This window comes from Somniosus microcephalus, unplaced genomic scaffold, assembly GCF_052327205.1.
Source record: "Somniosus microcephalus isolate GS21.2 unplaced genomic scaffold, FLI_Smic_1.0 scaffold919, whole genome shotgun sequence".
NCBI lineage: Eukaryota > Metazoa > Chordata > Chondrichthyes > Squaliformes > Somniosidae > Somniosus > Somniosus microcephalus.
Genome location: NW_028226106.1, coordinates 15176 through 29342, shown reverse-complemented (window position 1 = coordinate 29342; position 14167 = coordinate 15176). Strand labels below are relative to the sequence as shown.

Genomic DNA, 14167 nt, shown 5'->3' with positions numbered 1-14167 from the left:
CAAAGATGCTGCATCAATTGTTCATTTTAATCTGCGATTGATAGATTTTTGTTAACCAAAGGTAATAAGGGTTGAGTCAAGTCAGTGAGACTCTTTATAATTGTTTCAATCATCATTAATCAACCCACAACATTGTGTTGCTCACTGCAGGAATTGCTAACAGGTTTACTGGGAGACAGACAAACTGTAATAACTTATTATAGAACCATAGAATCAGCCAGCACAGAAGGAGGCCATTCGGCCCATAGTGCCTGTGCTGGCTCTTTGAAAGAGAGATCCAATTATTCCCACTCCCCTGCTCTTTTCCCAAAGCCCTGCAAGTGTTTCTTTTTCAATTTATTTCCCTTTTGAAAGTTAATATTGAATCTGCTTCCACCACCATGTCAGGCAGAAAAATATTGATATTAATGTTATCCACGTCCCATTTCACACAGTAATTTCCCTGCTTTGCATGTCATGAAATTTTATCCCTTCTGATTTTACACACTCTAATTTAGGAGTTTGCTTAAAAATGTTCGGTGCTTGTGACGTCAGCCATTGTTAGATTTAAAAGGATTGCAGCCACTTTCCTTGGAAATCTCTGCCCCAAGTGCTGTTGATGCTCATTCGTTGAGTATATTCAAGGCAGAGATCGATAGATTTTTGGACTGTAGTGGAATCAATGGATATGGAGATAGGCAGGAAAGTGGAGTTAAGGTCGATGATCAGCCATTATCTGATTGAATGGCGGAGCAGACTGGGGGGCCATATGGCCTACTCCTGCTTCTAATTCTTTTGTTCTTATGTTCTTATGTCCTTTCACAGGAGAGCAAACCGGCCCCTGGACCTGCAAGAGGAGCAAGATCCAACAAAATGATTCCGCGTACCTGATAGCTCCTACACTGCGGAAACGTCTCCACTTTCAGTACCAGGTCAGATGGAAATGTTAAGCGAGCAGGTGAACCACTGAATCCCACTTTTGAGGGATGCCCCAAAGCATTTCACAGTGGCGTCAAAAGAAATGAGTTGCACTTAGTAATTAAATATAAGCAAAGTGAGAAGTGGGATTTGAACGCACGCTTTCAGTAGAGTGCGATTTGAACGCAGCGCCATAGATCTCCCGACCAGCCTGACTGTTGGAAAGCTCACTTGCAAGTTCTCACTTCCGGATTTAGAAAGTTTCAGTCCGGGTGCTTGTTCAATGTTGCTCGGAGGCTCAGTGACCGGGATATAATCTCCCCCGGGTTTTCCTGAGCCTGTGCTCGGTGTATGGGGAGGTTTGGCCCGGGTCCCTGGGATGGACAATAACAACCTGAGCACTGCAGCTGGGGAAGAGCGAGTAATTAATGGGTTTGTCTCCGTGCCTGAAATGCGATTTAGATCTGTTGGTGTTAACCAAGGCCGGGGCTCCGAGATATTGCATTTTGTTCAAGTTTAATCAGAGGAATATCCGCAGTCAGGAGCTGAAAAGGACCAAGAGCTGAAAAAACAAAAGAAAAAAGATAAGAAATATTAGCAATTGTGATAAACTCTTTAAAGTGTTTTCTGGTAGTTTAGTGGTTTAATTGTTTTAATCACCATTCATTAACCGACAGCGTTGATTTTGCAGAATGAAAGAAATGCTCACACTGAGGGACAGTCGAAACTTCAATAACTTAACTTTAATAATTTGCGAAACTTTATTCATTGATGAAATTTTATCACCTATCTGATTTTACACACTGTATATTAATTTACTGTACGTAAATAATACTCTTGACCATAATGTTTCCGCCCGGGATCGAACCGGGGATCTTTCGCGTGTAAAGCGAACGTGATAACCGCTACACTACGGAAACCATTGATGCACGCCGCCTCCAGAAAAATCTGTTCAGGGAGAAGGTGAAATGCTGACGCCCAGATTCTGACTTAATTTCCCATCACTAACATTCTCTGAACAAAACTGTACACTTCAACAATGTTCCTTTCTGTAGTGTATGTGCCTTTAAGTCAGAACTACTTTTTACAGCTCCTGTATACTGTAGTACCGGCAGTGACCACACCGGTATATAAGCTTTGCGCATGCCTCTGTACCCCAGTCTAGAGTTTACCCTCCTCCAGTAAAGACCTGTTATTTGTTAATGTACAGCATCCGTGTGATTATGTATCCACTGAACCACGGATCTAACAGCGGCGACGAGTGTCGATTCGAATCTACCTGCAACATAAAAGAAAAAAAAAAGTAGTCGAGGTCAGGAACACGGGCGTCGACCACGAGCAACCGCCCAGCAGTCAGGCAGAGATCCAACTTCGCTGGGGAGGCTGTGGAGAGCCGGGATTGGTTCCCCAGCCACAACGAGCAGTAAGAGACCGGCGACAGATCCAGAGCATCCAGAGCAGACCCTTCCTGAGCAGTGGCAGCTGGAGCCGACTGATGGCAGAGAGCCGAGCAGCGTCGATGGGGTAAGACAGAGGGTGAAGAGCGCAGGGCGCAGCCGGGGGTTGAACACCGAGCGGCGTCGAGGAAAAATACTGCAAACCAGAAAGAGAGAGGGTAAGAAACAGCCGGGTTCTACACTGAGCGGCGTCGAAAAATATCAAAAGAAGAACACGCAGAGCACAGCCAGGGATCACGGGCTGATCAGGGTCCATGGGGCGAAGCAAGGGGAGATGCCATTGAGCCGCGGAGAAGCAGGAAGAGCGCAGGAGATGCCATTGAGCCGCGGAGAAGCAGGGACAGCACAAGGGACGCCATTGAGCCACGGAGAAGAAGGAAGAGTGTGAGAGGCGCCATTTTGAGAAACCGCAGTGGAGAAGAAGGGCGAGCGCAGGAAGGAAGGAAAGCACGGGAGATGCCATTTTGTGCCAGCGGAGAAGGAGGGGAAGCACGGGAGGCGCCATTGGTGATAGTTAATGCACAACCAAGGATGCCGAAGAGTGGCAGTATCTCTATGTTCGACAATGAAGTCAAAGATTGGGCGACATATGTGGAACGTATTGAGGTGTACTGCAGGGCGAATGAAGTGCCAGATGCTAATAAAGCGCTGGTTCTGTTAAATTCCGTGGGTGCAAAAACTTATGGGTTACTGCGAAATCTAATAACCCCAGACAAGCCGGTAAACAAGAATTTTGAAAGCATAGTAGAAATCCTACAGGACCACTTAAACCCCACACCGCTGCTGATAGCAGAACGATTTAAGTTCCATAAAAGGAACCAACACAAAGACGAAAGCAATGCTGAGTACCTAACGGAAGTGCGCAAGCTATCGAAATACTGCCAGTTTGGAGCGGGACTAGCAGACACGTTAAGGGACAAGTTTTTGTGTGGGCTAAAAAGTGAAGGGACCCAGAAACGGCTTCTATCAGAAAAGGACCTTACGCTGGACAAAGCTTTCAGTATGGCAGTATCACATGAAGCAGCCGCAAGGGGCGCTGCAGAGATACAATGGAGACCGCAAGAATATGGCACCAACGAAATGACCTATGGAACAGGGAAGTGCTATCGCTGCGGCAGAACAGCACATGACCAGAAAGATTGTTGGTTCAAGGACCAAGTGTGCAGACAGTGTGGGAAAGCAGGACACATAGCAAGAGTCTGCAGGTCTGGGAAGAAAACCAACACTAAGAAATCTCCACAGGAGAAGTACAAAAAGGTATACCAGGTGATGGACAGTGGTTCAGACGAACAGAAAAGTGACACACACTCCGGAAGCAAGGAGCTGGGCTGTCTGAAACTACATAATGTAACCGAAATGGAGGATCACCAGACTATCTGGGTTACACTCAAGATAGACGGAGTCCAAGTGGAAATGGAATTGGACACAGGGTCAGCTCTAATAGTCATAAATCAAAGAGACTACAAGCGGCTATTTTCACACATACCCTTGAAAGCTACAGAGATTGTCTTGAAGATGTATACGGGGCAAAAAGTCTACCCCAAAGGAAAAATAAGGGTGAAAGTGACATATAAAGGCCAGGAAATACCTAAAATGGGTATATATGTATTGCCAAATGGAGGACCACCACTGCTAGGACGTGAATGGATCCGGAAGATACAATTAGATTGGCATTCCATACAGGCACTGAAAGTTGAGGCCAAAAAGGATGACGACGTCACACCTGGACGACTGTCAAAAATGCTAACTGACGCAAAAGAAGTGTTCCAGGAGGGACTAGGAACACTAAAAGGAATAACAGCAACGATTAAAATAGAGGAAAATGCAAGCCCAAAGTTTCTGAAGGCCACACCAGTGCCTTATGCGATCAGACCAGCTGTTGAAGCAGAGCTGGAAGGGTTGGAACGTTCAGGAGTACTGTCCAAAGTGGACTGGAGCAAGTGGGCTACACCCATCGTTCCTGTAATGAAGAGGTCGTTGAGTAATACACCTGGGGAACCAAAGAAGGTCTGCATCTGTGGGGATTTTAAGGTGACAGTGAACCCAGTCCTTCACATGGTGCAATATCCGCTTCCACGAATTGAGGATATTTTTGCCTCGCTATCTGAGGTAAACGCTTCACCAAAATTGATCTAGCCCAGGCGTACTTGCAAATGGAGGTAGAAGAAGCTTCGAAACATTACCTTACGATCAACACTCATAAAGGTCTCTATCAATACAACCGGCTGGTGTTTGGAGTAGCCTCGGCTCCGGCTATCTGGCAAAAGGCGATGGATCAGGTCCCGCAAGGGATTCCAGGGACCCAGTGTTATTTGGACGACATCTTGGTCACGGGCGAAAATTACGGTGATCACCTCGCTAACTTGGAGAAGGTGCTCACCAGATTAAAGGAGTATGGGCTACGAGCTAATCGCCACAAGTGCGAGTTGTTCCAGAAATAGATCTCGTATTGCAGCCACATCATCAATGAAGAGGTGTTACATAAGTCCCCTGACAAGATTGAGGCAGTAGTCAAGGCTCCAGCACCGGAAAATGTGTCACAACTGAGGTCGTTCCTCGGGCTGGTAAACTATTACCACAAGTTCTTACCAAATTTGTCTACACCCGCTGAACACCCTACTGCAAACAGGGTTACCATGGAGGTGGGATGACGAACGTAGACGAGCTTTCCAGAAGTGTAAAGAATTGATCATATCAAAACAGGTGTTGGCCCATTTCAACCCAGCACTACCAATTCGTTTGGCATATGATGCATCACCCTACGGCATTGGAGTGGTGCTGTCGCACAAATTCCCAGATGGGTTGGAGAGGCCAGTAGCCTTTGTGTCTCAGTCACTAATCTCAGCCGAGCGCAACTATGCCCAGATTGACAGGGAGGCCCTCAGCCTAGTATGGGAAGTAAAAAAATTCAACCGCTATCTGCATGGGCAGATGTTCACCTTGCTGACTGACCACCAACCATTTGTTTCCAACTTTAATCCTAAGAAGGACGTGCCAGTAATGACTGCACAGCAGTTACAAAGATGGTCCCTGTTTCTAGGGGCGAATCAATATGAAATAGAATATAAAGGCATGAAACAGCATGGGAATGCTGATGGGCTATCGCGCCTGCCACTGCCTACTGTGGAGGAAGCACCAGCAGTGGACCTATCAAGATATTTTATTCGTCGATAATTGAACAATTGCCAGTAACAAACGCGGATATAGAGAAGGAGACCCGCAATGATCCGACGCTGTCACGGGTATATGAATTGACAGTGAGAGGATGGCCAACACATGGCAACTCACTGTTTCCAGCATTCTCATCCAGAAGAGAACAGCTGTCAGTATGCCAGGGGACAGTAATGTGTGGATCTAGAGTGGTGATTCCACCAAGTTAAGGGAGAGAGTGCTAAATGAGCTACATGAATGTCATCTGGGGGGAGTGAAAATGAAAAGCCTTGCTACGGCTTATGTGTGGTGGCCGGGAATCAATCAACAAATCGAAGACCTAACTAAGAGCTGCTTCGGATGCCAGAAGGTCCAAAATGCACCACCACGTGCCCCTCTACACCCATGGGAGTGGCCCTACTCTCCATGGCAACGGGTGCACATTGATTTCGCTGGTCCATTCATGGACTCAATGATCTTAATAGCAGTGGATGCTCATTCAAAGTGGCCTGAGGTGATAAAGATGTCTTCAACCACTACAAAGAAAACGATTGCAGTCCTACGGACCATATTTGCCAGAAACGGTTTGCCAGAGCAGATCTGCTCTGATAATGGACCACAGTTTGTGGCCGACGAGTTCCAAAAATTCATGAAAGGAATGGGGTAAGGCATTACACATCCGCCCCATATCATCCAGCCACCAATGGATTGGCTGAGAGGTTCGTACAAACCTTTAAGAAGGCGATAAAGGCCATGTGCAATGAGGAAATTCCACTACAGCATAAGATGGACAATTTCTTATTAGCCTACCGAAACGCGACACATGCAGTTACCAACCAGACCCCGGCCATGATGTTCTTTAACCGAAGGTTGAGATCTCGTCTGGACTTGCTCAGACCAAATGTGCGAAGAAATGGTGAGGACAAACAATTCCAGCACATCAATGAGAAGCCGACAAGGAGCTTCAATGTAGGGCAACCAGTCTTGGCCCATGACTATCGAACAGAGAAGTGGCAACCCGGAACGATATGTACAAGGCAGGGGCCATTAATGTATACAGTGGATGTCGGGGAGAACATTGTGAGACGCCACGTCGATCAGATCTTAGCGTCACAGGAATGCGTCAACCCCATGTCTCGAGTACCTGGGGATGAACCCAACATACCGGTAGCATCTACTTCAGACCCAGTAGCAGTGGAACCCGATGAACTACCCAATGAAAAGGGGTCAGAATCGCCTCTGCATCAAGAACAAGAACCTCTGGAAAGGCGCTATCCCGAAAGGGTCAGGAAGCCACCCCAAAGACTGAATCCATAAATGGACTTTTCTTATTTGATGTACATGTAAAAATGTAATTGTTATTTGAATATTAAGGGGGTATTATTAATCTAAAAGGGGGGGAATTGTAGTGTATGTGCCTTTAAGTCAGAACTACTTTTTACAGCTCCTGTATACTGTAGTACCGGCAGTGACCACACCGGTATATAAGCTTTGCGCATGCCTCTGTACCCCAGTCTAGAGATTACCCTCCTTCAGTAAAGACCTGTTATTTGTTAATGTACAGCATCCGTGTGATTATTTATCCACTGAACCACGGATCGAACACTTTCTAACTCATTAAAGTCCCGAAATGTCTTCCCTCGAATCTTCTGAATCTGATGCCTCTAATTTTGCCAACTCATTCAATGTCCCTTTGCAATTTTCTGCTCCCATCCACACTACTTATTCTGCCACTAACTTAGTGTCGTTAAACTTGGTAATATATGCCTATAGAAGACTTTGGGATTACCTTTTATGTTAGCTGCCATTCTATTCTCAGACCCTCTCTTTGCCCCTCTTATTTTCCTTTTCACTTCTCCTCTGAACTTTCTATATTGAGCCTGATTCTCAGCTATATTAGGATAGTTGAAGGCTCCATTACCACTGCTCTATAGTTCATAGTCATAGAGTCATAACGGCACAGAAGGAGGCCATTCGGCCCATCGAGTTCGTGCTGGTGTTCTTTAGAGCAATCCAGTCAGTCCCATTCCCCCGCTCTATCCCCGTAGCCCGGTATGTTTATTTCCCTCAAGTGCCTATCCATTATCCACTTGAAAACAGTGTGTGTCTCCATTTCCACCACTTCTGTCGGCAGCGAATTCCAGGTCCTCAACACTCGCTGCGTAAAAAATGTTTTCCCAACGTTCCCCCTGTATCTCTTACCCAAAATCTTAAATCTGTGGCCCCTAGCCCTTTTAACATCAACTAGTCGGAACAGCCTTTCCCCGTCTAGTCTATTCAAACTCATGATAATGTTGTCCGCCTCTATCAACTCACCACTCAACTTCCTTTGTCTTAAAATACACCTGTGCCGCGCCTTGGGACGTTTTACTATGTTAAGGGCGCTATATAAATAGAAGTTGTTGTTGTTGTAATGAAAACAAATGCAGCTTCTCCAACCTGTCCTTATAGCTAAGGTCCCCCATCCCCAGAACCATTCTGGTAAATCTCCTCTGCACCCTCTCAATGGCCTTCACATCCTTCCTAAAGTGTGGTGACCAGAACTGGATGCAATACTCCAGTTGTGGCCTAACCAGCGCTTTATAAAGGTTCAGCATAACTTCTCTACTTTTGTACTCAATACCTCTATTTATGAAGTCTTATCCTATATGTTTGTTAATCACTCTATCCATATGTCCTGCCACCTTCAAGGACCTATGCACATTTACTCCCAGGTTCCTCTTTCACTGCACACTCTTTAAAACTGCCATTACGTGTGTATTGCCTCTCGCTGTTCCTTCTGCCAAACTGCATCACCTCACACCTCTCTGTATTAAATTCCATCTGCCATTTTTCTGCCCATTCTGCTACCCTTTCTATGCCCTGCTGCAGTCTATTGGTATCACCTTCACTGTTTGTTACACCCCCAAGTTTGGTGTCGTCGGCAAATTTAGAAATTATACCCTGTATTCCAATATCCAGGTAATTTATAAATATCACAAAAGCAATGGCCCCAGCACTGACCCTTAGGAAACACCATTGTGTACCATCCTCCAGTGTGAAAAACAGCCATTTACCACAACTCGCTGTTTTCTAGCCTTAAGCCAATTCGTTATCCAAGCTGCCACTGACCCACCTATTCCAACAGGCTCAATTTTATTAACCAGCCTTCTATGTGGTATTTTAATCAAACGCCTTCCTAAAATCCATGTCGGCACCATCCAATGCATTTCCTTCTGTGCAGACTTCAGCGAACATCCCCATTGCTGGCCTTATTTTGGAGGGAAGGTCATTGATGAAGCAGCTGAAGATGGTTGGGCCTAGGACACTGCCCTGTCTAGACCTCTGGTGATTTTGAACTTCTCGCAATCTCCTCTGCTCCAAGGAGAACAACCCCAGCTTCTCCAGTCTATCCACGGAACTGAAGTCCCTCATCCCCCGAAACAAGCTTGTAAATCTTTTCTGCCTTCACATCCTTCCTAAGATGTTGTGCCCAGAATCCTCCAGCTGAGGCCTAACCAATGATGTATAAAGGTTAGTGTTACTTCCTTGCTGTTGTACTCTATGGCTCTATTAATAAAGCCAAGGGTCCCGTATGCTTTTTAACAGCCTTCTCAACTTGTCCCGCCACCTTCAAAGATAGATAAATACACCCCCAGGTCTCTCTGTTCCTGCACAGGATTTAAAATTGTACCATTTAGTTTATATTGTCTCAGTTCAATCTTCCGACCAAAATGGATCACTTCACACTTCTCTGTGTTAAATTACATCTGCTGTGTCTCTGCCCATTTCACCACTCTGTAGATGTCCTCATGAAGTATGTTACTTTCCGTCTCATTATTTACTACATTTCTGAGTTTCCTGCCATTTGCAAACTTTGAAATTCTACCCAGTATATCCAAGTCCAGGTAATTAATATATATCAAAAAGTGCAGCGGTCCAAATATCGATCCCTGGGGAACACCACTGTATACTTCCCTCCAGTCTGAAAAATAACCGTTCACCACTATTTACAAATCGTACTCATTCTATAAACACCCATTTTATGTATAAACACCAGACCCATATACAAAACAACAACTTGCATTTATATAGCGCCTTTAAAGTAGTAAAACGTCCCGAGGCGCTTCACAGGAGCGATTATCAGACAGAATTTGACACCGAGCCACATAAGGAGATATTAGGACAGGTGACCGAAAGCTTGGTCAAAGCGGTAGATTTTAAGGAGCGTCTTAAAGGAGGAAAGAGAGGCGGAGATGTTTAGGGAGGGAATTCCAGAGCTTAGGGCCTCGGCTCACACACACAGTTTATATTTTTACACAGCCTTGTTTGCAGTTCCGAATATTGTTTCCCGCCGCAAGTTTAATTGTTTTTCAGAAGCTGCTCGACCAGTTGTGTATTTGGAGCAGTTTCCCAGTTTATTTCCCTGTGATGTGATGATTGTGGGGGCTCGGTGTGTGTAATTGGATTTGCTGCAGTCCGCCGGCAGCAGGTGGTGAAAGCGGGCGTGAGACGGTGAGTGACAGGTGAGCGCTGCTTCTGATGCTGTCTGACACCCGGGGGACTCGAGTGGGCGGGGATTTTAAAGCCCGTTCATTACTCCAAGGCAGGAGAAATGAAACAGTGTTTGATGAACGTGTATATATACAAACATCGCTGTTTGATCTATGGATCTCGTGGCGCAACGGTACCGTGTCTGACTCCAGATTAGAAGGCTGCGTGTTCAAATCACTTCGAAGTCATCGTTCTTTTGGATAATCCCGCAGTTAATATTTTCTTTGCTGTTTCACAATAACCTGATCCTTGCTCTAAAGTCTGTCTCACTGTTTCCCCAGTGTCAGCGAGAGAAGCGCCTGATGCCCTCATGTATTTAATTTTAATATTCACAAATACAGTTATTCGTTCAAAATCAACCTGCAGGTGGCCACACATAGAATAAACAGAGCCAGAGAGACAGACAGAATCGGGAAACACCGGGAAATAGGCAAGAGATATTGACAAGCAGATGTTTCCGAGACCAGAACCTGTCATCATTGATGAAGAACTGGAGCCTGTCCCAAAAACTATCAACACAGAGCTGGATATACTGGGGTTTATAAAGATTGCTGCTATTGCCAGCCCACCTGTCCTCTCTCGGCACTTGCTTCTACCCATAGCCCTGAATAAAGAAGGTAATGAACGGGGAGTGGATTACCTGAAGGAACTGAAGATGAGAACTCTGATTCTCAGATTGCTGGAAAGATGCCGTAGTTTTGTGTCTAAAAGCGCTTTGCGATCTGAACATTGCCTGAAGCCCTGTGGTTAATGAAAGGGCTTTTGATGCTTGATTTTCTTACACAGCTTGGAATTCAGGAGAACCTGGTTCGTGGTTTGCAGAACAAGTTAAACCCCTGGAGCGGAGCCACCAGGCGCCTGGCTGCAATCAGCAACCCAGACGGTTAAAGTAATTAGACCCGGCAAGCTCAGTCGTCCAAGTGTCAGACTCTTAATTTCAGTGTTCGTTAGTTCGAGCCCCACGTTGGACGAAAGCATTTTGTTAAACTTTTATGTTGCTTTCACGGGAAAGCATCATTAATTAACCAATAAACTTCTTTTGCACAATGAAAGAAATGCTAACTGAGGTAGAGTCGATAGTTCAATAGTTTGTACCGTTGCCCATATCTCATTAGTAGTTTAGGAGTCTGGTTTAAAAATGGTCATTACTGATGACACCAGGAATCTGGGGAGCTTTGGTCAAATTTAACAGGACCGGTTATTTCTACCGTGCACAGAAAATGGAATCAGTAGTGAACATAAAATCCCATTGTGCTGAATTTCAGATTCAACGCGATCAGCTTTGAAATAAAGTGAAATAATGTTACAGTGAAAAGATTTGGAAGTAAGTGTTACTCGTATTTGTGCCTTTAATTAAAGTTTGCGGCGTCTGACTCCCGGTCATGTCTCTGAATAAGAAAGGAGGGGCTTGACGTTGACCAGACTTCACGGGCCCTGATATCTGTGAGCTCATCCTTTATATTGAGTTGTTTCCGACTGGTTAGTTGGTGTCAGCTTTAGCTCAGCGGTTACTTCCCTAATACCTGTTTAAATTTAAGCACTGTTTTACCGCGGGCGCTGCCTAGCGTTTGTATTGTCAGTTTCAATCCCCTATTGCATCGAAGCACATTGTAACCGTGCAGTGTGAAATTTTTCTCGGCCAACTTTAAACGATTCATAACGGATTCCTTTCAACGCTGCGACCCAGGTTCGATTCCCGGTTAGGGAATTCATTTTGATATCACCGTTTTTAATTAATTAATGCGAAGTAATTTTATTAAATTAATAACATGCATCTAATGTGATAAAATAAGAATTGATTTAATAACCATTATTGAACCAATAACTTTCTTTTGCAGAATGAAATACATTAAAATATGGTTACTGAGGGAAAGTCGAAATACAGTGGATTATTTTGCTCTTGCATGTGCTGAACTTTTAACCCATATCTCATTTTACACATCGTATTTTAGGAGAATGCTTTCAAATGTTCATTGCTTGTGAGAGCAGGGGTCTGGGGCAACTTCTGTTAAATTAAACAGGACCGGCTATTTCACAGAAGAAGAATATTCTCTGCCAATGTTTTCAGATCATAGACTGACCGATCTTTCTTAGTGGATGACTTGACATTTGCCCACATTGACCTCCATTAATCACATTTCAGGGGAGATTTAAGAGAGTTGTTCAGAATTATGGGGGAAACAGTTTCCACTGGCAGGAGTGTCAGCAGGGCTATGGGGGAAGAGCAGCGGAGTGGGACTATTTGGATAGCTCTTTCAAAGGTACAACATCAATTGTTCATTTTAATCTGCGATTGAGAGATTTTTGTTAACCAAAGTTATTTAGGGATAATTCAAGTCAGTGAGACCCTTTATAATTGTTTCAATCATCACTAATCAACCCACAACATTGTGTTGTTCACTGCAGGAATTAATAACAAGTTTACTGGATGACAGACGAACTGCGATAACTTATTATAGAATCATAGAATCAGACAGCACAGAAGGAGGCCATTCGGCCCATCGTGCCTGTGCCTCTTTGAAAGAGCGATCCAATTATTCCCACTGCCCTGCTCTTTTCCCAAAGCCCTGCAAGTGTTTCTTTTTCAATTTCCTCCCCCTTTGAAAGTTAATATTGAATCTGCTTCCACCACCATGTAAGGCAGGAAAATATTGACATTATTAATATTATCCGAATCCCATTTCACACATTAATTTCCATGCTTTGCATGTCATTAATTTTTTCCCTTCTCATTTTACACACTTTGTTTTAGCAGTTTGCTCTGCAAACCATGAACTAGATTCTCCTGAATTCCAAGGTGTGTAAGGAAACCTAGCTCACCTGTCAGTCACTGTCTCTGGCCCGCTTTCACCACCTGCTGCCGGCGGACTGCAGCAAATCCAGTTACACACACCGAGCCCCCACAATCATCACATCACAGGGAAATAAACAGGGAAACTGCTCAAAATGCACAACTGGTCGAGCAGCTTCTGAACAACAATTAAACTTCCGGCGTATGGACAATATTCAGAACTGTGAACCAGGCCGTGTAAAAATAAAAACAGTGTCATAGAATCATAGATTCAACATTAACTTTCAAATGGGAAATGTAGTTGAAAAAGAAACACTTGCAGGGCTATGGGGAAAGAGCAGGGCAGTGGGACTCATTGAATAGTTCTTTCAAAGAGCCGGCACAGTCATGATGGGGCTTAATGGGTTCCTTCTGTGCTGTCTGATTCTACAAAAATGTTGCTAAAGTTTGACTCTCACCTGGAAAACATGTTAGCATTCCCTTCAGTGTGCAACAGAAAGCAGTGGGTCGATTAAGAGAATTATTAATTGTCTAACAGACTTGAAGTATTTTATTAAACAGTTTTGTAAGAACCAATGGGTCGCGGCGATGAGAGCGCCGAATCCTAACCACTAGACCACCAGGGAACACTTGTACAAACTGCAATATCTCGCAGATCCTTGCTCGCTTACTACCAGCAGATCAAAACCGTATTTTAGTTTTGGTCACCTTACCTGTTGAAGGATATACTTGCCTTAGATGGGGTGTGAGAAGGTTCACTAGACTGATTCCTGCAATGAGAGGGCTGTCCTATGAGGAGCGATTGAGTAGATTGGGCCTATACTCCCTGGGGTTTAGAAGAACGAGAGGTGATCTCAGTGAATCATACAATCATACAGCTACTTATGCAACTGCCTTTTGAAAACCACGATTGAATCTGCCTCCAGCACCCTTTCAGGCAGTGCATTCCGGATCCTACGATCGATAACCATAAACCAAGTCTGACAGTGGCACAGTAATTAGTGAGGATCGGAGCAGAAAATTGCAAAGGGACATTGATTGAGTGGGAAAACTGGAGGCAGCTGATACAGAAGATTCGGGGGCGACCTGGAAATTCGACAGTTTAATGACTTTGAAAGGAACATTTTTGACTTGTGCAGTTTCGGTCAGAGAAATGTTAGTGAATGGAAATAAATCCAGAATCTGGAATTCAGCATTTCACCTTCTCGCTGAACAGTTCTTTCTGGATGTTTAGCTAAGCAGAAGTTTCCATAGTGTAGCGGTTTATCATGTTCACCGCACAGGCGAAAAGTCTCCGGTTCGATCCTGGGGGGAAACATTATGTTCTAGAAATGGTGCC

The 14167-nt window shown here is 44.6% G+C and overlaps 1 non-coding gene across 1 annotated transcript; it reads right to left on the bottom strand.

Annotated features, from left to right (window-relative positions):
- Positions 1 to 1744: 1744 nt before the first annotated feature.
- trnav-uac (transfer RNA valine (anticodon UAC)) lies at positions 1745 to 1817 on the bottom strand. The gene has a single exon. It is a non-coding gene; the product is annotated as a tRNA-Val (tRNA).
- Positions 1818 to 14167: the final 12350 nt, after the last annotated feature.